The following is a 22,338-nucleotide window of genomic DNA, read 5'->3' on the forward strand; positions in this document are numbered from 1 at the left end:
AATGAATTTGGTTGCTCCTGCAACAGCCCCTCCTCTGAGAACCTACTGTGTGCAGAGTGTCTCAGTCCATGTAAGCTGCTATGACAAAAATACCACAAACCACGTGGTTTATACACAGCAGAAATTTATTTCTCACAGTCTGGAGGCTAGGAAGTCCAAGATCAAAGCACCAGCAAATTCCATGTCTGGCAAGAGTTCACTTTCAGGTTCATTGATGGCACCTTCTCACTGTGTCCTTGCCTGGAGGAAGAGGCAAACCACAGCCTCCCCTAAGCCGCTTTGATAAGGGCACTGAGTGCAAAGCCCTTATGACTTAATCACTGCCCAAGGGCCCCACCTCCTCATACTGTCACCTTGGGGGTTAGGATTCATTGTATGAACCTGGGGAGGGACACATCCATAGTCCACAGCACAAGATGTTGGGGAGGGGAGGTGTATGCTGAGGTCCAGCTCACAGAGGGAGGGGAGCCTGGTGCACCACCAGTGTAGATTACAGAGGATAAGTGCAGTGGGTGTGGGGGATGCTGCAGAAGCCGGGGGCCACACTCACACAAGTCTGAGGGGCCCTCCTGTAGGTTTCTAGGTGGGGGAAATGGCATCAGAACAGAGTCTAAGATGAGTTAATGAAGTCTAGAGGGGCTGGTGGGGCAAGAGGAGGAGGAGGGCGTCACAGGAAGGGCTGAGCAACTTGGCATTCTTGGGGACCTGCAAATGGTCCTCATGTCTGGCACCCAGGGAGGGGTTGGGGGCTTGGGGCAGGGCCAGGAAGCCCAGGACCTTGTGTGTGTGCCCAGAGCACATGGCGCACAGTGGGTCTTAGCAAATACTGTTGCTGAACGAAAGGATAATACTAAGCCTAAGGATTTTAAGCCAGGGAGTCACGTGGTCAGGTTTTTCATTCAGAAAACTCACTCTGGGGTGGTGGAGAGAGGATGTCCAGAGGGGGCCAGCTGACATGACACAGTGACTCAGGGGAAGGTGGACAGGGAGGGTTCAGGGTCATGGTGATCAGGGTGCTGTCATCCCCAGGGTGTCAGGCCCAGGCAGGAGTAGCCATCATAGAGGAAGGATGAGGTGGGATCACCAGGGTAGGGCTAGACTGGCTAAGACACAGTACAGAGATGTGGAAGAACAACCCAAGGGGTGGCAAGTCTGCTGGCTGAGGAAGCAAGGAAGAAAGTTCCAGGCCCTGTCCACAGGCACCCAGGCTGGGAAAGGCAGAGCAGCCTAGCTACCATCCGTTCTGCGGAGCAAAAGACCACGTCCAGCATCGTGCAGGCCGCCGAGGACAAAGCCGGTGCTAGACTCAGTGTTTGCTGATAAAAATGTCATGAGGCTCTCACTACATGGTTCTGCCTCCCTGGAGGAGAGCCTCCTGAGCAGATGTGTCCTGGAGAAACCCCCTCTGAGGTCACACATCGGTTGACACTCAGTGAAGAGGCAGCAGGGAGAGGACAAAAACGGTGAGAATGGAGATGGACCTCCTGTCCACTGCAATTCCCCTGCAGGACGAATGCTGGGTATGAATTCAAAATCAAAACTCAGCCAGTGGTGCCACATCTCACTTCATCTCCAGCCTTCCAGCAGAGGACTTTTGCATCCTAACAGCTCCCTGGAGTCCCCCTGCCCTTCAGGAGGTCCTGGATTTCCTCCTTAATGATCCCCAGGACAGTTTGAAACCTGTTCCCAGGAGACAGCAGGGACTGAGAGGCACTGCCAGCCCCTCCTTCGTGCTTGCAATGAAGGCATCCTGCAAGAAGGAATTCCGTGCTCTTCCACACAACTAGAGACCAGCACCAGTCCTGTCCACAGGCAGGCACCTGTGGGAAAGAAGGCCCAGGTCCTTCAGCAGGTGGCCTGCAAATGAGAGTAGGAGGATGAGCCCGGCATAGGACCAGACAGGAGAGGAAGAGCTGCCCGACAGAGGGTGATGAGCTTGCCCTCCCTTCTCCCAGGCCCCTCTTCCCACCCTCCCAGGTCCCTGCCAGGTCCCTCCCAGGCCACTGACCCCTTTATGCTTCTGCTCTAGGAACCAAGGTTCCAAAGTCCCAAGATGAAGGTACAATTTAGGCCAGGGAGGATGGGGTGTGCCTTGCAGACACCCCAAGGTCTTAGGCCTCCATCAGAAACATCAGAGACGACCCACTTCCAGAGAGTAAGGTCAGAAGGGGACAGACTGCTCCAGCCCACACTACAACCCCTTGTCCTTTCATTCAGTCACTCATTTAACACATTCTAAGCACCTACTGTGTACCTGGCATCAGACCAGCCTCTGGGAATGAGCGAAACCGGCAGGGTTCCTGCCCTCAGGAGGCTTCTAGCGGGCACCACTGCACCCAGCTTTGTGCCCTTCTTGGAGCCAGGCAGCAGGGGAGACCCAGTTGAATGGCTAGGACCTCTGCCCTCAGGAGCTCCCCGCAGGGGGACATGAGCTGGTGAGATGTGCTTTGCTCAGCATACACGATAGCCTCTACATCCTAAAAGGAAAGGGTTCCCTCGACCTCCCTCTCCCTCTCTTTTCTTCCAATACCCTTTGTACCTCTTTACTGCATTTTAAAACGATGTCTTGCTCTTTTCAGTTGCAATGGCAGTCCTTCTTTCTCCAGAAATTTCCACTCGTGACTGTAACTCTTGAGGAAAGGAGACTGGGGAACTAGGGGCTGGGGCTGGTGCTGGATGGGAAGGTGGCACAGCTCCACCACTTCGATTGTGACCATGGGGCAACACTCTACTCAATCCAGCCTTCTTTTCTCCATGGGGACAATGACTCTTACCAGGTGTGCTGCACAGGCTTTACACCTGATATCTCAGAGAATTCTCCTCTGGACTTGGAAAGGCTGACCAAGGGCCCACATTTCCATGGGTTGAAAGTAGCCAGCTTCACATTTGAACCAGGTTCACTCCAAAGTCCGAAGCCCAAATATCACCAGCACTGCTGTCACCAAAAGCGCTTCACCGAATTGAATCGGGGCCACAGGAGCCCACAATGAGGATTCCTCTCAGAATGCAGAGTCCTGCATGGAAAGTGCTCCAGGCCACAGTTCCAAGGCCCAGATGCCTCTTCCCTCACCCTGTTCTGGGTGGGGCCTCTCCTCCTCCCCCTGCAGCCCATTCCCTCTACCGAAGGCGGTGGGATGCCCAGGACAGCGCACTGTTGTTGTGAGATTCATTTACTCTAATAAAAGTTGAATCTCCTTGGCTCCATTTCCATCCACAAACCATCAATATTTCAGGACTATTGCTCAGCCCTGGGTGGCAGAAATGGCCCCCTCCGTGTCTGAACAGCGGCTTCCAGTTAAAAGTTCACCACAGAAAATTTGATGCCTAATAAATTGGAGCCTTCCCTGCTTTAAATCATTTTTAAACCACGATTGCCTCACAAAATATAATTATTACAAACTGGTCATTTGTAACAGAGAAATCTCATTAAAGCGATTCCATGCTGGAAAGGCAGGTGGGAGGGGTAGGCGAGGGGGCGGTGGTGGCGGGGGCAGGCGGGGGGCTGAAGGAGCGGGAGGTCTGGGGAAGGCTTGGAGAGGGCCGGGGGATGCTCTTAATTACAGATTGATTATTTCTGGTGATTGAGCATGGAATATAATCAACTCAACATTTCCAGGCTAGAGCAGAAGGGGTAGGAACAGGCAGGGTGACAAGGATTGAGGAAAATTCTAGACTCTTCTATTCTGAGCTAAGCAACTGATTCAGGGATGGGTCAGAGGGGCATGAACCAGGTGGCAGCAGACTCCCCCATCAGTCTTCGGCAGGTCCCTGGCCCTGGGAGGTGTCGGTAGGGCTGAGGAGCTGCCTGCCTCATCCACACAGGAAGGAGGCTACTCTAGTGCCAGAAGGGCTGTGGGCAGCTATCAGGGAGACAGGAGGCTGGACTTGGGGTCAAAGGGCCTGGGGTTAATCCCAGCTCTGCTTCTCTGGAGCTGGTCCTGCAGGGAATTGATTCTCCTAAAGCACCCCAAGCCACATTCCCAGTGACTGAAATGGTCATCTTCCAGCCCCATAGGCCTGCGGGGAACCTCACCCTAGGGGAACCTTACCCTAGATGGTGGCATATATGTAAATTACTTTGCTTGGCTCAGAGAAGACTCTGGGAATCTGGCAAACTTGCATTTCCTGTCAAAGATTGTGAGAGGTAGAAAGCTGCTGCGAGACCAAGTAGTGGATCCTATAGTGCATGCCTGTCAGCCCAGGGACTTGAGAGGCTGAGGCAAGAGGATCTCAAGTTTGAGGCCAGCCTAGGCAACTTCTTCAGACCCTGTCTCAAAATAAAATAAAAAAGACTGGGGATGCAGATCAGTGGTAGAGCATCCTAGGTTCAATTCCCAGTACCCAATCAATCAATAAACAAACAAACAACAAGACACACTTCTCTTCCAGGGAAGGTCCTGGGGGTTTTCTTCTACCGAGGAAGAAGGAGGTTCTGGCCACAGAGAAGCACCTGTGCTGGCTGCCTGGCCGCTGCTGGGCTCTGGGTGTGATCACGTAGTTAGTCAGCATCTTGGGTTTGTTTCTTTGTTGTTTTGTGGTGCTGGGGATTGAACCCAGGGCCTAGCAAGTGCTCTGGGTGGGTGCCTCTGCATGCTGTCCCATTTGGGGGTTTTCATCCTCTTCTGTCACCTATCCTGGGCGCTCTGGTAGGAGCTGGGGAAGCCACAGGCCCATCTCCTCCATGCATCTGGGAGGCTGCAGAAGAGGCCTGGCTGAGAAGATGGGGGGAGGTCCAGAGCCTCCTAGTTCTGGTCCTCAGCTCCGGGCCTATGGAGACCCATGCCTCACGCTCTCCCCTTCCTTCCTCCAGGCCTCTGCCTTCCAGCCTCGTTTCTGAGGTGACATTCAGCAAAGCCCAGAGTGCCTCCTGTCAGCCTTGGTCATGGGCTTGGATTAGCACTCTGAGAGCAGGACCAGAAAGTCCTAACTCCATACGGCCCTCAGGAACCCCAGGTGGAAGCAGCTCACTGGCTCCTGCATCGTGGTGGGAGCCTCAGTCCTCCTTGGAGGGTCCTTAGGAAAGGTGAAAGCCATTCCCAGGGGACAACGGCCTCATAGCTCCAGGAGGAGGCCACTGACTGTCAACCCAGCTTTATGTGAGGCCAAAGAACAGGGACTGAGGGCATGTGGTCATTCATGGGAGCACAGGTGTACAGAGGGCTCCCGAGCATGCCCTCTATCCTGCAGAAGCTTCCTAAGGGCAGGGACACAGATGCTCCATTTTCCTCTGTCCCTGCCCTACCCCTGGCAAAACCTACACAGAGCAGACACAGATCTCCCCAGACACCCTCAAACCAGACTTCCACCATATACTGGGTTTGAGACCATCATTTCCAACTGCGTGGCCTTGAGTAGGTCACTTAACCATGATGGTAACAACTGTTCTGCTTACTTCAGGAGGACACAAGTTTGGCATGGTGGGATTAACAGGAGTTTGTCCATTGTGATCCTCAGTACTGACTAGCCCTGGTCCTGGTGGGGGAACAACAGGGTGCCAGAGAGTGCACCCTCCTTCTTAGAGCTCTGGCCTCTGATTTCTTTGGTCTTCCCTGTCTGACCCCTGGAGAAGGAGGAGGTGTCCAGGTCACGCCTGCCCCAGGGTCTCCACGTCCCACACTTTTCATATCCCTCTGGGATTGGCCAGCCAACACAGCCCCCTATAGTCTGGACAGTTTGCGGGTGGGAGCCACGGGTGGGTAGAAACCAGGAGCCCAGAGAAGTGACACCTGTGAGCATGTTGGAGCAGCCATGGATGCCTGGGTAGGCAGAGGCCTCCCCTGCTCTGAAATAGCTCTACAGCTCTGTGGGGGGTGGGGGGGACAGACCAGTCCACGCAGCCGGGAGTGGGAGCTGCCTGAGGGTTGCCAGGGAAACCATGGCTGCGGGAGCCCCCAGCCATTTGCCTCTTCACCATGGAGACAGTGAGCTGTGGGCAGCAAGGGTGGCGGAACAGGTGGCCCCCACCACGGGCTTCAGGAAACCACAGCGCAGCCTCGGCCCATCGCTGGGGGGGGGGGGGGGGGAGCGGCCCTGGGATCAATTTTCCGATTACAAAACCATGTTCAAATGTCAATTCCTTCTCTCCTGCTTGTGAGCTGCCCCTGCCCATTTCGTCAATCCATCCCCCTCCTCTCTCCTGTTCCTGGCTAGGGTCTCATGCTAGCACAACTCCGGTCTTTGAAGAATGAAATTTGGCAGCAGTCGAGTGCCTAATATGACCTCATCCTGTCTGGTGTTTTCGGAAAAAATCGACTTCTGAAAGGGAGATAGGGGTGCTTAGGGTGAGACACCTGGAAACCCAGCCCCGGTGCCTGTGGGCGTGCAGCCCAGCGTGGGGATGTCCCGGATGTTGGGTGTGGGGCTCTTCTTCTTGCACCAACCCCAGCCCAGCTCATTACTGTCTCTAAGGAAGACCTTCGGCTTGGCCAGCTGGCAGGTTCCCAAAACTCTTCAAACTTCTCGCACCAACACTTCCCTTCTAGTCCTCTTGAGGTGCAGAGAGGTGGCTGCTGCAAAGTGGGTCAGGGGACTCACAGGAGTGGACTACTTATCCACAGTACCCAGGACAAATGGCTGCCTCTAGGAAGGAAACGTGCCTCCCAGGTCCCCAAACCAAGGCCCACCAACCCTTTCGCACTGCCACCTACGTCCCTGCTCTGGATGACTGGGCTCACGAAAGGGGAGAGGTTCTCAGCAGCTCCTCAAAAAACACCCCAGGCCTGCCTCAGTGGGAGAAAAAGCCCCTTTCCATCTTCTCATCCTGCCCCTCCCACTCATCTGCTCCCCAGGCTCCAGAAATGTTGGGTTTTGTTTGTTAATGTTGCTCAAGAGTCATTGGCAATTTCTCCGGATAAACAGAGGACTCGGAGATTTAGACCCATAAAACTCACCAATTTATAGGGAATGGTCCATGCCCCACCTACCTCCTCCTACATCGCTGCCCTGCCCCTCCACTGGGCTCCTCACACAGGGACATGACCATGCCTCTTGACCCCTCCTACTCAGGTACCAGGTGGTCAGCTAAAATGACCTACCCACTTGTCTGTCCCACCCACCCTGGCCATCTGGCCATCTGCCCATCTGACCGACTCTCAGAAGTATCTCTTGCCCGTTTGATGTTCAAGCCCTTGGTTGTGACAATCATATCTGATCATTAATAATGCAATAATAGAATAGTGACTGGAGAGACACTTGGATAATCAGCTAGCACAGGCTCATTAGTGGCACAGAACAATCACAGCGATGTAATAACAGATCCCAGGAAATTTCAATTAAACCTGGAACTTTGTTAGGGTTTCATTTTATTTTCAGCAAGGAGAAGGACAGTGTAATTGCAATCAACTAAAGCCAATGCAAATCTCTTCCAAAAGAGACCCCTTCCCCTGGGTATGTGAGAGAATTAAGCCTCGCTCTTCCTTAGCTCCTGCCCATCTTAATTCTGAGCTGCTTAATGAACTCCTTCTCTGCCCTAAAGAATGTTCCAACTGAGTCTCTGGCTTCACTTAACAACGGGATCATTCTGGCCTCTGGCTGTATGATAAAGAAGCTGATGCTAAGAATTTGCATTTAGTGAGAGCTCAACACGTGCCCAGCACTGTGCTTACTCCTTTATGGGGGTTTTATCATTTAAACCATGATATAGCTTATTGAGGTTCTGATTAATATTATCATCATTTGACCACTGAGTCTCAAAGAAGGTAAGAAACATGCTCTGGGTAACATATTTCTAACTATTAGTGGTGCTGCCAGAATGCAAAGCCAGACTCGCCTAAGTCCAAAGCCCGTGACGGCTTGTACACTCTCTGTTTCATCTCTCTTCTCTCCCTCCTCCTTTTCCTTTTCTCTTCCTCCTTTCCTCCTCCTCCTCCTCCTTTTTTTTTTTTTTTCCTCTCTCTCTCTGTCTGGATTAGGCATCAGGCGAGACTTGAAAATGCTCAAGGAGTGGGGCAACCCAAATACTACACAGCACAGGTCTCTCCTATCAGGTCCTTGGTCTCCAGCCTACAGTGAGCAGCTGGGGAAAGGTTTTCTTGGGTTTTTTTTTTTTTCTTATTTTTTTTCTTTTTTAAAATAGCTTCCCTGAATCGTGCCTCCAAATCAAACCACCTAATCAGAATCTCTGGGGATGGAGCCCAAGCATTACATTTCTTCAAGGCTCTTTAAGTTAATTGAAAACCCACTCTGTTGTCCATTTGGAGTGGTGGGTTGCCTGTAGGTTAAACTTACAGGCTTTGGGGCTGGCTCTGGCTTAAGATTTGTGCTATTCATGGCAAAGTATTAACGTATCTCAGTTCCAGTTTCCTCACCTGTTAACCAGGGACCCTATAAGGACCCTGTGAGATGATTGTTGCAAAGTGCTCCGCTGAGTGCTTGGAAAAATGAGCTCTCAGAAAAACTGCTTTAGTTATTTTTTGATTTTTAAGTAAAAATTCTAGTTTTGGGTTGGGACAGACCTGGACTCCAATGCTAGATTTTGGACTTCACTCTGTATGTGGCCTTGAGTTTGACTTCTTTGAGCCTTGTGTTCTCATTGATAAAGAGGGTGCTAATAGTGGCCTCTCAGACAAAGATATAAAAACAAGGTCCCTGATGTTTTCCACTCCAACTACAGCCTGGGTCTCAGCCTGGAGGCCACATGCCCAGCCAGCACAGGGTCAGGTCCAGAGTGTCCCTGTTCCCACAGATTCTGTCCCACACCCAGCCCAGAGGAGCCCTTCCCAGGTGCTCTTGCTTTTTGATAATGAATTTCATCATCCTGAGCTCCACTGCACCAAAAGGACAGGACCCATCATCCACTGCTAGATCAAAGCTGGTCACCCAGGGTGGACAACATTGCCACTGACCATGACAAGGGCCATGTGCCATTTGGAGGGAGAGAAGGAAGCACCTCCCTGGGTGAGATCAGAGTGAAGGGCTGTGGAGAGAGGAAGGGATGGAGGTGGTGGGAGGAGAGAAGAGAGAACATATCCCCTCCCTTCTCCCTTTCTCCACCCTCATCCCTCCCAGCTCATCCACACCCTCACCAGGTCCCTGAAACTCTTCAAGGGGCGGCTGTGGCACAGAGACCAGAACTTCTTACAGAAACTATGTATTGGAATTCTGTTGCTGCCCTTGCCAGGTGAACTGCCCAGCAAGCCAGGACACCTTCATCACCACCCACCTGGGGACATGCAGAAGCCCATATCTTCAGGACATTAATGATGTAATTAACTCTGAGTTCAGGTCAGCATAGCCTGGAAGACCCTTTTTCGGTGATTAGAGAAGGGACAGATGATTCCTGCCCCCCAAAGAGTAATATTAGAGAAAATGAATGAGATTTGACACTGACCTCAGAAGGCACCCCACCCTGCCCCAGGCCCTGGAGGGAAGATGCCCCCTCCCAACTCTGCGCCTCCCTCACCTGGTATTCTGGGCAAGAAGTCGGCCGGTCCTCAGTCCACTCTGAAGTACCCCAAGCTCCATGCAAACGAGAGTCTGTTTGAAGCAAAAAAAAAAAAAAAAAAAAAACCAAAATCCCTTAGCAATTACCTGGAGAAACAGGATGGAGAGTGCTTGGAACAGAGAGAGGAATTTATTTATTTGTTCTCTGTGCTTTGAGTTAGTTTTAAATTGTCCTCCTATAGATAAAGGCATCTCTCCAACCGCTTGGCCCCAGATCGCAGCAGCTAATCTGCATCCGGTGGATCAAAATAGCCTTCAAACCAGATGGAGACCCAGAGCACACTAGGAAACCAGAACCGGTTCTGAGTACTCAGAGTGGGGATTTAAGAGTCACGTGAAGCCTTCTTGGGATTTTCTGGGGCAAGGGTGGGAGGGTGGGGGGGGGGTGGGGGACCAGGGATTTCCAGGACCAGGAAGATGCTGGAGGGAGGAGAGAAGCAGTTAAGGAAGGGAAGCGAGAGCTCTCTCGGACACTCTCGTATCATTTTCTTCCAAACTTGAGTGGGAGCAATTATTCAGGGGGTCAAGCTGTCAGTGTGTCTGCGGTACACAGCAGGAGAATGAGGGCTCTGTATGTTTCCTAGAGACAAATGAAGGAGATTGGGGAAGAGGCATAGGCTCTGCAGCCAGACCTGGTGATGTGCCACCAGCAGAATTTTGGATGACATGATTTGCTCTCTTGAGCATCCGCTTCCTGGTCTGTAAATTGAGACTGTACTGTTTATCTCTTAGGGTTTGGGTGAGGATTGAATTAAAGAATGTGGAACGTCCAAGTCCAGGTCTGGCACTTTAGGAACTGATCAAATGTTAGTTCCCAGTCCCCACACCCATTCTCTGGAACCCATCTTTGGGAGGGGTTTTGGAGAGGATGGTAAACTTTTTGCCTGGTGTAGGAGGAGTGGTTCCATTTGGATCCCTGCACAGTCTTGACACAAACTTCAGTCTCCTCTCTGGACCTGCCTGTCCCTCCCTGGACACCAGGGTGATTTTCAGGTCAACAGATGGGCTGCTTGTTTCCAGAGGCAGATCCTGCAGAGGGCAGGGCATGTCGGTTTTGCTTACCTCTGTATGCCCAGCGCCAAGCACGTGCCGGGCACGCAGCGGGCACTCAGCAAGCACCTGCCGATGGAGGGACTGAGTGAATGAGCCATTGCATCAGACCCTCCCTGTGACTGGAAGAGGACAGAGTGCAGGCATGAGTGTTGGCTGATGCCAAGGATGGAGCTTTGGAACAAGGGAAGTGACTATTATGTTGCCTACAAGAACTTCGCAAAATGTTCCCATCTGGCAGCTCCCCAGCCCCAGACCTGAGTCCCTGGCTTAGGTAACACTCAGAAAGAAGCACCAGCCAGGCTGCCCTGTCTTGGGCTGTTTCCTCTGCTTTCCTCTGATCCCCAGTATTGCAGGACCCCCATGGTGGGGGGCAACCAACACACATGGGGCACCCCAGGAGTAGGAGGATCTCCATTAGTACCTGCAGCCTCAGCTTGTTTCCAGAGACCCTTTTGCCCCTAGCCCTTAATAGCCCTTGGAGAGTTGACCCTTCAGTCCTCCCAGTCCTCAAAATGAGGGAGGAGGAGCAGGGAGGAGCTCCAGGCCTTTGTGTCCCTCGGACATCCTCCCACTCAAGTGCTCACACTTCATGTGAGTTGGCGGCAAAGAGAGAATGAGCAGGAAGGGAGGGCAGGCAGCGCTCAGGAGAGAAAGTGTAGGCTGAGGGCTGAGGGGGCAAGAGGACAGCCACATCCCCCCTTGCCATTGCCAGGACTCTGCTGGCCTGAGGACATGAGGGCAACCCCATCCAGGTGCTCCCTGTCTGACCCCAACTGACCCATCAGGCAAAGGGAAGGGGAGTTGGAAAAACGAGCAGCCCTGACTGCTGGCCTCATCTTGACTTTGTGCTTCAGAATCTAAATTGTCTAAAATTTCTCCAGTGAGTCACCTCGAAAATCAAGAACCGGAAGTTAGGGGAAATGCTTTAGTTGAAATACTCTGCCTCTAGCAAACTTGATCTCTGAATTGGGAATAACAGGAATGATTCTGGTGCTGCAGGACCTGGGTCCAGCCTGGGGGTGTCTGTTTGGGCCTGTTCTCCCACGGCGCAGGAGCTCCTTGTGGGCTGGAGTCGAGTCATTAGCAGTTCTGACCTCGTGTGCCCAGCACAAGGCCTGAGAGGTGTTTGGTGTTGGGACAATGGCAGGAAGTGCAGGTGGGAGCAGGTGCTAGATCCCTGGACAGGGTTCCTGCTGGTCCTGGGGATCCTGGAGCCCAGTTCCCACCCTTCTGGTCAGAGCAGAGGAAGGGACTCCAAGACATCCCACCTGAGCCTTACCCTTCTCACCCACCCTGCCCCACCCAGGGCCCCCTCTGCAACACAGCCCAACACTCCTCACGGCAGGCTGCCCTCCAGGTCCTGGCCTGGCGTCCTGCTCACATGTTTTTCCTCCAGCTGTCCCCTGGGACAGTCAGGACTTAATGAACTACTGAGTTGCCGAGGTAGCCTTTGATCCCAGCAGTTCAGTAGAAGAAATCAATACAATTAATGGAGAAAAATCTAGGTTGCGATGTGGAGATTGGGGTGGGCCTTGTGGCCACGTGCCTGCCTGCCCACCTGCTGGAATTGGAAGAGAAGGCACAGAAGGAATCTGGGCCTGTCTCCCAGGACAGAGCCCTGCCTCTAGGTAGTCAGAACCCTAGGACACTTCCAGACCTGGGCTGGGCAAGGGTCAGAGATGAGAGAGGAGTCTGAATAGGCAGGAAATGCTAGGAAGGAGGGCAGCTGGCTTGGTTGAAGGGAAGCTGGGGAGGGAGAGGGCACAGAGAGGAGAAGATGGGGAGAGGCTGGCGTGGAGCAGAAGAATTAGTGAGCTGCAGCTTGGCAGTTGGCAGTTGGTCCAGTGATCCTTGGAAGCCAGCTTAAAGCCCATGGAGCTTGAGGTAGATGGTGTGGCAGTAAAGGGCACCACGGGGTCCACTGGGATGGAAATAAGTAAGCAGCGCAGCCCGAGGCCCTGAAAGAAGAGAGCCATGACAGTATGCACCCCACACGGTCCGTCTCGCCCGCCCCATGCCAGCCCCAGGTTTGCCATGCCCCCTGCCCCTCGGCAGGCCCCAGGACGGGCCCTGCTATGATCTGTGGGCATCCTCCATCCTTGGTCACAGTCCCAGCCAGGAACACCTAGGTGGAGCCCCACCCAGCACACTCCGCAGGCCAGGCCGGGCCAGCTCTCACACCTGGAGAGGTGAGGGAGAGCTCCGTGAGGCACTCCCTGTCACAGCCACCTGAACAAGGAGTCTGAGTACACAGATGATCCGCGTCCTCCATTGTCTTCCCCCACCTCACCCCAGCTGGGCCCCTGCCAACAGGGGGAGGGGGAGGGGCAGGGCAGGTGTTCTGGGGCCTGGAGCCAGAAGACTGTTCTCAGAGGGGCCGGGACGGGGATCTGACGTCAGGGAAAGGTGCCAGCCAAGGGGGTGCGTGCCAGTGGGACTTGGTGGAGGCAAGTCCCAGCAAGGCCACTTGCTCAAGCACCTGAAACCAGCAGCCTTGTTTCCTCCCCAGCTCTGAACCCGGCTGGAGCTCCCTTGGGACTTCCCACCAAGTCACCCCTGTCCCGGCTAGGGATTGAGATGGGCTCTGTGATGCTTCCCAGGAACTGTGACTCTCATAAGAATAGGACAGACCCTGGGGACTGGGGTCTGCAGTAAGTCTAGAAGAGGTGGCAGAGCTACCGTGGCTTTGGCCAAGGCTGCCCAAGTCACACTTTCAAGAGTTGTGATTCACCAAGGCCAGAGTGAGAACTGGCCTCCAACCAGGAGACTCAGTCAGCTACTCAGAGCCTAAACCTAGGGCAAGTCATGGAATCTCTCCAAGCCTCAGTTTCCTCACCTGGAAAATGGGCATGCTATATCCACTTCCCAGGTTCATTGTGAGTATGAATGGAAGCCCAGTCTGGAGTGTGTAGCAAGGTATCCAGGCACCCTCCTCTGTTCTCTTTTCCTCTTTCCTCCTTCCCTCTCCCTTTCTGGATTTCATTTTCCTGAATTGAAAAAAGAAAGATAAACAGAAGTGGTGTCTATTGTGTCTACTCACCCCCCATTTCCAACTCTTAATTCACTTCAATAATCTCTAGTGGCCCAATGGAGCAATCAAACACATTCTGCATAACACCCCTTCACCACACACACACACACACACACACACACACACACACACACACACGCTCCAGGCACACGGACTCTGCATCAAAAAATAGAATTTCAGCCCTGGGTGACACTTGCCCTTTGAATTTAGCATTCATAGGTTTTTCAGGAACAGTTCTGACTTACACCTGTTTGTCATCCAAACAGTGACATTTTTAGAATGAAAGTGTTGCCAGGACAACAGGTATAAACCAGGAATGTCCTGGGAACCCTATGAATACTCATCAGGACCTGTTCTATTAAGTGAAGAAACTTCTGCCCAGAACCCTGCCTGGGATGCACACCATCATTCTTAGGAGAGCCCTGTGCCCCAGGCTCTCTGCCCCTTCCCTGGCCTGTCAACACACAATGCTCGCTTCTTTCTTCACCATCAATTGCTGCCCTAGTGTCACCTATTTGCTTCTCTGTGTCTCATACTCACCGTGAGCAACTTAGGCATGCCAACTCTGCCTGGCATGTAGTAGATGCTCAATAAATGTGTACGGAAAGAAATACCCACCTAGAAGAGAAAGCTAGGCAGAGAGTAGGGGTTAACATAGCTCCTGGAGGGAGCTGGAAGAAATCAGCTTAACAGTAAAGAAGAGAGCTGTTGTTTCCAACCAGGCAAGTCGGAGCATCTTTGGCCCCCTCCCCTCCACCCTCCATGTGCACAACTCTGCGAATGGCACCTGGTGGTTGGCCAGAGCTGACATCTTCATGCCTGCAGGTGACGAGTCAAGAGGACACTGAGTGCTTTGTTGAAATGCTTTCAGAGTTAGAGACTGTACCCAAAAGAGTGAAGGCAATTCAGAACCACCTCCTGGGAGGGTTCCCCATTTCCCCTCCCTGGCTGCCCCCCTCCACCCCAACACTGGCATCCAGAGTGGGTCCCCTGTATACTCTAGCCAGCTGCCTGGGTGCTGTCACTTGTCAGTTGACAATGGAGAAGGATGTTTCTCTATTTTCTAGCTCAGATGAGCTTTCGAAGACGCTATCTGGCTGTGATATAAATCCATTGAGAAAGCCCTGGAGGGAGCCCCTGCAAAGCCCTAAATTGGACACTAAAAACAGATAAAAGCTGATGGTTTAAAGGCTTTATGTGAGCTCCATTTGGGGGAAGGAATGAAAACAGGGATTTAGTTTGTCCTCTCCTACCACATACTTGGGGCAGCTGTGGCCTGAGGTCTTAAATACTTTGCGTCCCAATTGCATGGATCTGAGGAGTAAGGAGCCAGTGAGAGACGCAGGCACTCCATCTACACAACAAGCCCTACTCCCCAGTCCCCCTTACCCCTCACCCCACAGCCCTGCTCTGACACCAAGTGCAAGGTCAGGACTAAATGACCCAGCCCTGCGCAGCCCCCAGCTGCCCCAGGGAGCACCCAGTGTTTCTGCAGCTCCAGGCCCTGGTCTCCTCGGACCCAGGTGGTGGGTGGCAGGCTAAGCAGAAAGACATTGCTTCCCACCTGGCTTCCACCCCTCTTGCCTCTCTGCCTCTCTTGGTCACTACCCTGTAGCCAAAGAAAATTTGGAATTTGGGAGAATAGAAAGGCCAGAATGAAAATTCCAGAAGGTTTTAGCCCAACACGCAGCACACAGGGATGTCTGGAGTGACGAAGGACACAGGACAATCTCGTAGCCTCTCTTTGAGGTGAATAATGAAAGCGAGGCTATTCCAATCAAGAGGATAGGCCGTCACTTTCTCCAAATAGAGCCTCAGTGGCTGGAGGGGTAATGCCACTCCTGTTCAACTCAATGGTTCTCAATCTACACCCTAGAATTTCCCAGGCAGATTTTTTTTAATCCCAATGCTCAGGCCATGCCCCAGGCTAATCACTCAGAATTTTAGGGCTGAGACCCAGGCAGCAACATTCAAATTGGTTCCACCATTTTCCAGGTGATTTCACTGTGCATTTAATGTTGGACCACTCTTCTAATCCACTAGGCCTGCTAATGAACACCAGAGGGTAGGATCAAGGGCTCCCATCTTTGTCAAATCCCTTCCCACTCCTGCCTTAACTCCCACCCTTTGATTTAGACCTTTAGTGAAGAGATGTCCATTGATGAAGGTCAAGTTAAGAATCTACCCTTCCCTTCCTACTAGGCAGGGTGAGCCTGACACAGGTCTAATCTGCATCAAGATTTGCATGGTATGGAAGCAGTTTGAGGTCATGTCAGATCTGGGCGGGAGGCTGGGAGTCATATAAGCCAACCTCCCTCCTATCTTACAGGTGGGGACACAAAAGAGACTGAAAGTGAGATGTCACCCTCACTGAGATGGTCAGTGAGCACTTATCTGAGTCCTGGATTCTGTCCTTTATGCAATAGTGTCTAGCTTGAGGGTTCCAGATCCTTGGGAATTCTAGCTCTTCCATCAAATGCTGAAGGCCTAGAAAAGCAAAACCTTCTGATTTCTGAAAACCCCTCTATGAATGCGTTTCCGAGGGAGGAGAAGAGGAAGAGTCATAGCACCATGTTGATCAACGCTGTCTAGAACCTTGGTTTTGCCATTTAGAAGCTCTGTGACCTTGAAGGCCATCTTAACCTTTCTGAGTTTCTGTTCTACTTATTTATAAGCTAGGAAAGTATTAATTATCACACAAGGTTGATAAGTAATACTTTGATGAGATTGAGCCTGTCGAGTACTAGGGCCACACCAACAGCTTAGCAAAAGCTACTCATCCCTTCCTTCCCATGTCCTTGTCTTCTCCTAGAATCAAGGAAAAGCTTACTTCTTCCTCTGCAGTGTAGAAATTGTGTCCCCAAAACAACATGGAATCTTGGGGACCTACCCAAGATAATCTCCTGGGTTACAATAGGAAGCGTGGGTTGAGATCCTTCAAGGTTCATAGCATTGCCCTCAGGAAGTCACACCTCTCAGCAGAAGGTTCTGAGTTCCTGGCTGGCCCTGACCACTTGAGATATGGCATGTTCGTGTCCCTTGTCCTAACTGGCCTGGAATTAAAGGGAAATAGTACGTGATTTTTTCAACAAGTCACACCTGATGGCCTACTCCATACTGGGGATAAAGGAGGGACGAGCCACACATGGTCCCTGCTCTCCCAGAGATTCCAGGTGAAGACAAACGTTTGACAAATGACTTCAGTTCATTGATGATTTCATCTGATTTTGTGTCCCCACAGTATTCACATATTAAAATCCTGACCCTCAAGTGATAACATTAGGAGGTGGGAGTTTTAGGAGCCCTCATGAATGGAATTAGTACCCTATAAAAGAGGCCCTATTATGGTTAGAATGTGAGGTGTCCCACACAAGCTCACGTGTGAGACCATGCAAGAAGGTTTGGAGGAGAAATGATTTGGGTTATAGCCCTAACCTGATCAGTGGATTGATCCCTGAAGGATTAACTGAGTGGTAACTGGAGGCAGGTGGGCTGTGGCTGGAAGGAGTAGAGAATGGGAGGCGTGGTTATGGGGTATATATTTTGTTATCTGGAGAGTGGAAATTCTCTCTCTGCTTCCTGATCATCCTGTGAGCTGCTTCCCTACGCCACATGATGTTCAGCCTCACCCGAGCACCAAGGAATGGAGCCCATGGACTGAGACCTCTAAAACTGTGAGTCCCTAAATAAATTTTTCCTCCTCTACAGTTGTTCTGGTCAGGTCTTTTAGTCACAGCAGCAAAAAGCTGACTAAAACAGGCCCCAAGGTTTGCCTTCCCGCTTTCCATCGTGTGAGGACACTGTGGGAAGACGGCTGTATGGATCAGGAAGCAGGCCCCAGCAGACACTGAATTTGCCCGCCCCTTGCTCTTGGATTTACGTCTCTAGAACTGTGAGAAGTACATTTCCATGATTTATAAGCTCCCCAGTGGGTGGTATCTTGGCATAGCAGTCCCAATGGACAAAATTAAAAATGGTAGCTAGAAGTGCGGGTGCTACTGTAATGAACACCTAAAAACTGGGGAAATGGCTTTGGAAGTGGGTAATGGGTAGAGGCTGGAAAGGTTTTGAGGTGCATGCTAGCAAAAGCCTACTCTGCCATGGACCTGTTCTTAAAAAGGCAGGAGAAAGGAAGGCTCAGAAGAAGAGAAGAACCATAAAGAAAATTTCAGTTTTCTTAAAGAATATGTAAGTGTTCATGAATAGAATGTTCAAAGAAATATGGAGGGTAAAGGCCATTCTTATAAGGTCTTAGAAATAAGAGATATATTATCAGAAATTAGAAGAAGGGCAATTTTTATTACAGAGTGGCCAAAAACCTTGGCTGAATTTTGTTCATGTTCTAGTGTTTTCTGGAAATGCTATTTGGCTGAAGAAATTTCTAAGCAAAAGATCGAAGGCACGACTTGGCTTCTCTTCAATGCTTGCAGTAAAATGTTTGAAGAGAGAAATGATTTAAAGATAGAATTTTTAATAAACAGGGAAGTAGGATTTAAAGATTTAGAAAATCCTTAGCCTATTCATGTTGTAAAACTTGAGAACGTGTGTCAGAGAGAAAACACCAAAGTTTGGTCAAAAGGCCAAGTGACCATTTGATAAGGAGATTAGGCATGTATTATCCAGGTGTTATTCATCAAGATAATAGAAGAATGACCCTGAAGACATGTTGGAGATTACTGGAAGTGCCCCTTCTATCTCAGATCCAGAGTGCCAGGCCTGGGAACAGAATGACTTCAAAGAAAAAGCTATAGACACTTGTGGGGCCTGGGGTTTGCTGCCTAGAACCACCTCAAGGCTCTGCTCCCACATTCTGGCACAGCCGGCCTCAGCTACCCCAGGTTTGGCTCCAGCAGTTCCAGGAGTGGTGTGGCCTTGATAGTTGCCCCCAGGAGGGCACAAACAGTAAACTGTGGTGTCATCCATGCAGTGCCACCTCTGCCAGTGCACAGAGCACATAAGTCATGTGGCTACCTGCACCTAGAGAGTTCTCGCCAAAGCAAAGCCTAGCGGAGCTGTGGGCAGAGCCCCAGCAGGCCATGCCAGGCTGGGAGAGCTCCTGGCACCAGACTCCACCCCAGGAGAGCTACAGAGCAAAGCTCTGCCCCAGTAAAGTCATGAGGTTAGGACTACCCAGAACCTTGGGGGCCCAGGCCCTGGCCTAGTATGTCTGGAAGATGAACATCAACTCAAAGTAAAATCAGGTCTTAAGATTTAATGTTTGCTCTGCTAAGCTTCAAACTTACTTGGGGCCTATAACTCCTTTCTTCTTCCCTATTCTTCCTTTTGGAATAGGAATATCTGTTCCACTATTGAATTTTGGAAGCACATCATGTTTGATTTCACAGGTTCACAGCTGGAGAGCAACTTGCTTCAGGATGAATCCTACCTTGCATCTCATCCATATCTGATTTAGATGATATTTACATGAGACCCTGGATTTCAGACTTTAGAGTTGAAATGAGAATAAGGTAAGACTTTGGGGGTTAATGAGATGGAATGGATATATTTGCATGTGAGAAGGACAAGAATTTGGGGTAGGGGGAGCCAGGAATAGAATGCTAAGGTCAGAATGTTTGCCTCAATTCCAAATTTGCATGGATGAAATCCTAACCCACAAGGCCATGGTGTTAGAAGGTGGGGTGTTTGGTCAGGTGATTAGTCCTCAGGATAAAGTGGGGTGAATGTTGCGATGGGGGAGAGAGAAGGAGCTTAAGCAGTAAATAAGGAGACTTGCCCAGACTTGGAGGAGGTCAGAGGAACTTCCTGGAGAAGATGACTACTAACTGGAGAACTGAAGAACAGGTAGGACTCATCTATGAGAATTCCAGGGGACAGAATGGTGTTCTTGGCAAAGGGAAGAACACAGGTGGTAAAGACTACAGTGAAAGAGAACGTTGTGTTTTCAAAGATCTGGCAAATTGAGAAGATCTGGCAAAATGAGAATTGTTGAGAGATGAGACTGGAGTTGCAAGAGTCAGATCATGACTCTTCTGGTCCCGTAGTTCTCAAATTGGAGTGTGAATCAGAATCACCAAGAAGGCATGTTAAATATGGATGGCTGGACCCCACTCCAGAATATCTGATTTTCTAGCTGTGAGAAATAGAAAGTTAGGTGGTCCATTTCCTTAGCCTTAATTGGGACATAAGATCCAATTGTAGCCATTTTAACTATAACACTTCCCTTTGCCCACCCCAGTTTTAAAATTAGCCAATCTTGTAGATGATAACCCTGAGCTCCTCCTGTCAGGGCAAGGAACATCGCAGCCTTAGGGATAAAACTAGGAGCACTGCCTGCTCAGGTGCACTTGCTAGCCAGAGGGGAATATGCCCTCTAGCAGAAGTGAAGCTTGCCTTGCCTACACAATTCCAAGCATGTGTCTGAATTCTCACTGCAGATTTCTAACAGCTGTGGTGTGCAGCCTAAGAATTTGCATTTCCTAAACAGCTTCCAGGTGATACTGATCAGTAGTCCCCAGTACCACTTCGTTCTAGGCTGTGTTAAGTAGTGAAGACCTTAGTCTAAAAGAAAGAAGAGTGAAAACATTTTCAGCTCAGGGGGAGACGTATGCTTTTCAGAGATCTTGCCTGGTTGCAGTATAAAGAAAAAAAAATGCTGTGGAATGAGTGGGTGCCTGCTGGGAGCTGCTGGGACCCCAATGTGTCTGTGGCTCCCCACTGAAATCACAAGTAGATCTCAGTTGAGAAGACTTTCTGCTCTACTTCAAGATAGAGTCCTCTCTTGGGAGAAATTTTTCCATAGGCCTCTTGTGTTTCTGCATATTGTGCTATTAATTGACTGTTTGGAACAAACTTTTCAAGGATATTTGTATAGCAATCAGCCTTGGGAAATAGAGATTGCGTCTCTTCAAAGCAAAGAGAAATTTAGTTTAGTGTCCAATATAAAAAGACAATGTTTCCTTCTAGGGCAAAATGTAAGCCAGCTTTCTTGCCTATATAAATGCTTCAGGCTTCCAGAGCTCAGAATTATTCTTCAGTAGCATAACACACTGGATTTGCAGGTGTCAGCTGACCATCTCCAGTCACCCTGTAGGAATTGGGGTTTCGGAAATCATGCTAGTGCTGACCCTCTGGCTACTGCTATTGCTGAATGTAATGAAGTCCTTTGTCTCTGACCCAAGAGTCTCATGTCTTCCACCAGCATCCATGAAACTATGGCAGGCTAACTTGTCAGCTTGCAATTGGATAAAATATGAGACTCTCCACATCCTCCTATCGCGATGGACAAAAGTGCAACATCTGCAAGGGAGAGATAAAGAATGTCCACGTGTTTCTGCCCTTTTCAATGTTTTATTACTCAAATCACTTAATACAATTTCATTCTATATGTTCTTAATCAAGGAATGACAATCCTGAATGCTAGGGGCATTGCAATAGACATAATCAATTCAAAGCAAACAATTCTAAGTTAACTCTAAGCACTGCAAACACACTTAATCAAGACAGACCTATTATAGACATTCCCTCTGCATACTTAGCTTAAGTGCTAGATTTAAAGTCTTAAGTCTTAGGTCTCAAGTCCATCAGATGCATACTCACTCAGACCTCAGCGGCCAGGCCAGGAACCGATAGAGGCTTCTCCTGAGGTGGAGTTGATGGCTGGCTGAGGAGACGGTCATAAGGACTTTCCCCACCAGAGTCAAGAGGCTGCTGTAGAGTTTGAGAGTGGTGAGGACAACGCAGAGGATCAGGCAGATGAGAAGAGTTGTGATGTCAGTCCAGGTCCTCATCAGGCTCTAGGCTGATGTGCATCAGTGTCGGCTGGCTGAATGTCCTTTTGCTCTATTTTTTTTTTTTTAAGGATAGAGTGAGAGAGGGAAGGAGAGAGAGAGAGAGAATTTTTAATATTTATTTTTTAGTTTTCGGCGGACACAACATCTTTGTTTGTATGTGGTGCTGAGGATCGAACCCAGGCCGCACACATGCCAGGCGAGCGCGCTACCGCTTGAGCCACATCCCCAGCCCTTGCTCTATTATTTATACTAAATTTTGGGGCTTCTCCCACCCTTTGGGTTCCTGTCAGCTGTTAACAGCTTTCCTAGTGACATCCTGCCTCCTAGAGTCAGGACATATGGTCTGGTGTTTTCCACCTTGATATCACACTTCTGACTCTTTATCAGGGTTACAACAAATGACAGGTGACTTCACCCTGACTCTTACAAGGATTGTGGAAAGTGACTTGCTTTTATCAGGCTATGCCTGTTAGACATATTGGAGGGCTCTGTGGCTTGCCTAGTGAGACTGCAGGTTTATTTTAAGATGAAGTTTTAAAACGGAGTTGCTTAGGCTAAGGCCTGAGGCCATCCTGCCCCCTCCCCATCCTACTGCCCCACTCTGCCTCCTTCAGTGGCCTCTCTGGCCGACCTTCCTCTACACACAAAGCACATCAGCCCAGCAGATACGCTGAAATAGTCAGTTGTCACAGGCTCCTCCAAGGAGCATTGCAGCAGTATTATCTGCATCCAGGCTCCATGTTTCCCTGCAAGTGGGCTTTCTCTTAGCCTCCCATCCCCAGGAATCCTGTGTCAGAGGGCAATAGCACAGTTTTCTTGACCCACCTTGACCTTGGGTTTTCAAAAATCAATGGGTGCTTTGGCATCCATCGTGGTATTTTATCTTCCAAACCATGCTACAGGGGACTAGCAAAGCTTCATCTCACAGGAAGGGAAACTGAGGTAGGCAGACAGCGAGACTCATTAGCGGGGCAGGACCAACTTCAGACTCTGTGCTCTTTTCACAATGCCATGGTGTTGCTCGTTTTCATGTTTTAATGTCAACCTGAGCCGAGCATGATT

General features: G+C 50.4%; 1 long non-coding RNA gene across 1 annotated transcript; it reads right to left on the minus strand.

Annotated features, from left to right (window-relative positions):
* Window positions 1-104: 104 nt before the first annotated feature.
* On the minus strand, window positions 105-21,331 carry LOC114088904 (uncharacterized). The gene is made up of 4 exons (XR_011708678.1): window positions 21,083-21,331; window positions 13,331-13,481; window positions 9,401-9,474; window positions 105-1,857 (listed from the first exon to the last, which is right to left on the minus strand). It is a non-coding gene; the product is annotated as an uncharacterized lncRNA (long non-coding RNA).
* Between the last annotated feature and the right edge of the window lie 1,007 nt (window positions 21,332-22,338).

The sequence above is a fragment of the Marmota flaviventris genome, chromosome 9 (assembly GCF_047511675.1).
Source record: "Marmota flaviventris isolate mMarFla1 chromosome 9, mMarFla1.hap1, whole genome shotgun sequence".
In the NCBI taxonomy this organism is placed as follows: Eukaryota; Metazoa; Chordata; class Mammalia; order Rodentia; family Sciuridae; genus Marmota; species Marmota flaviventris.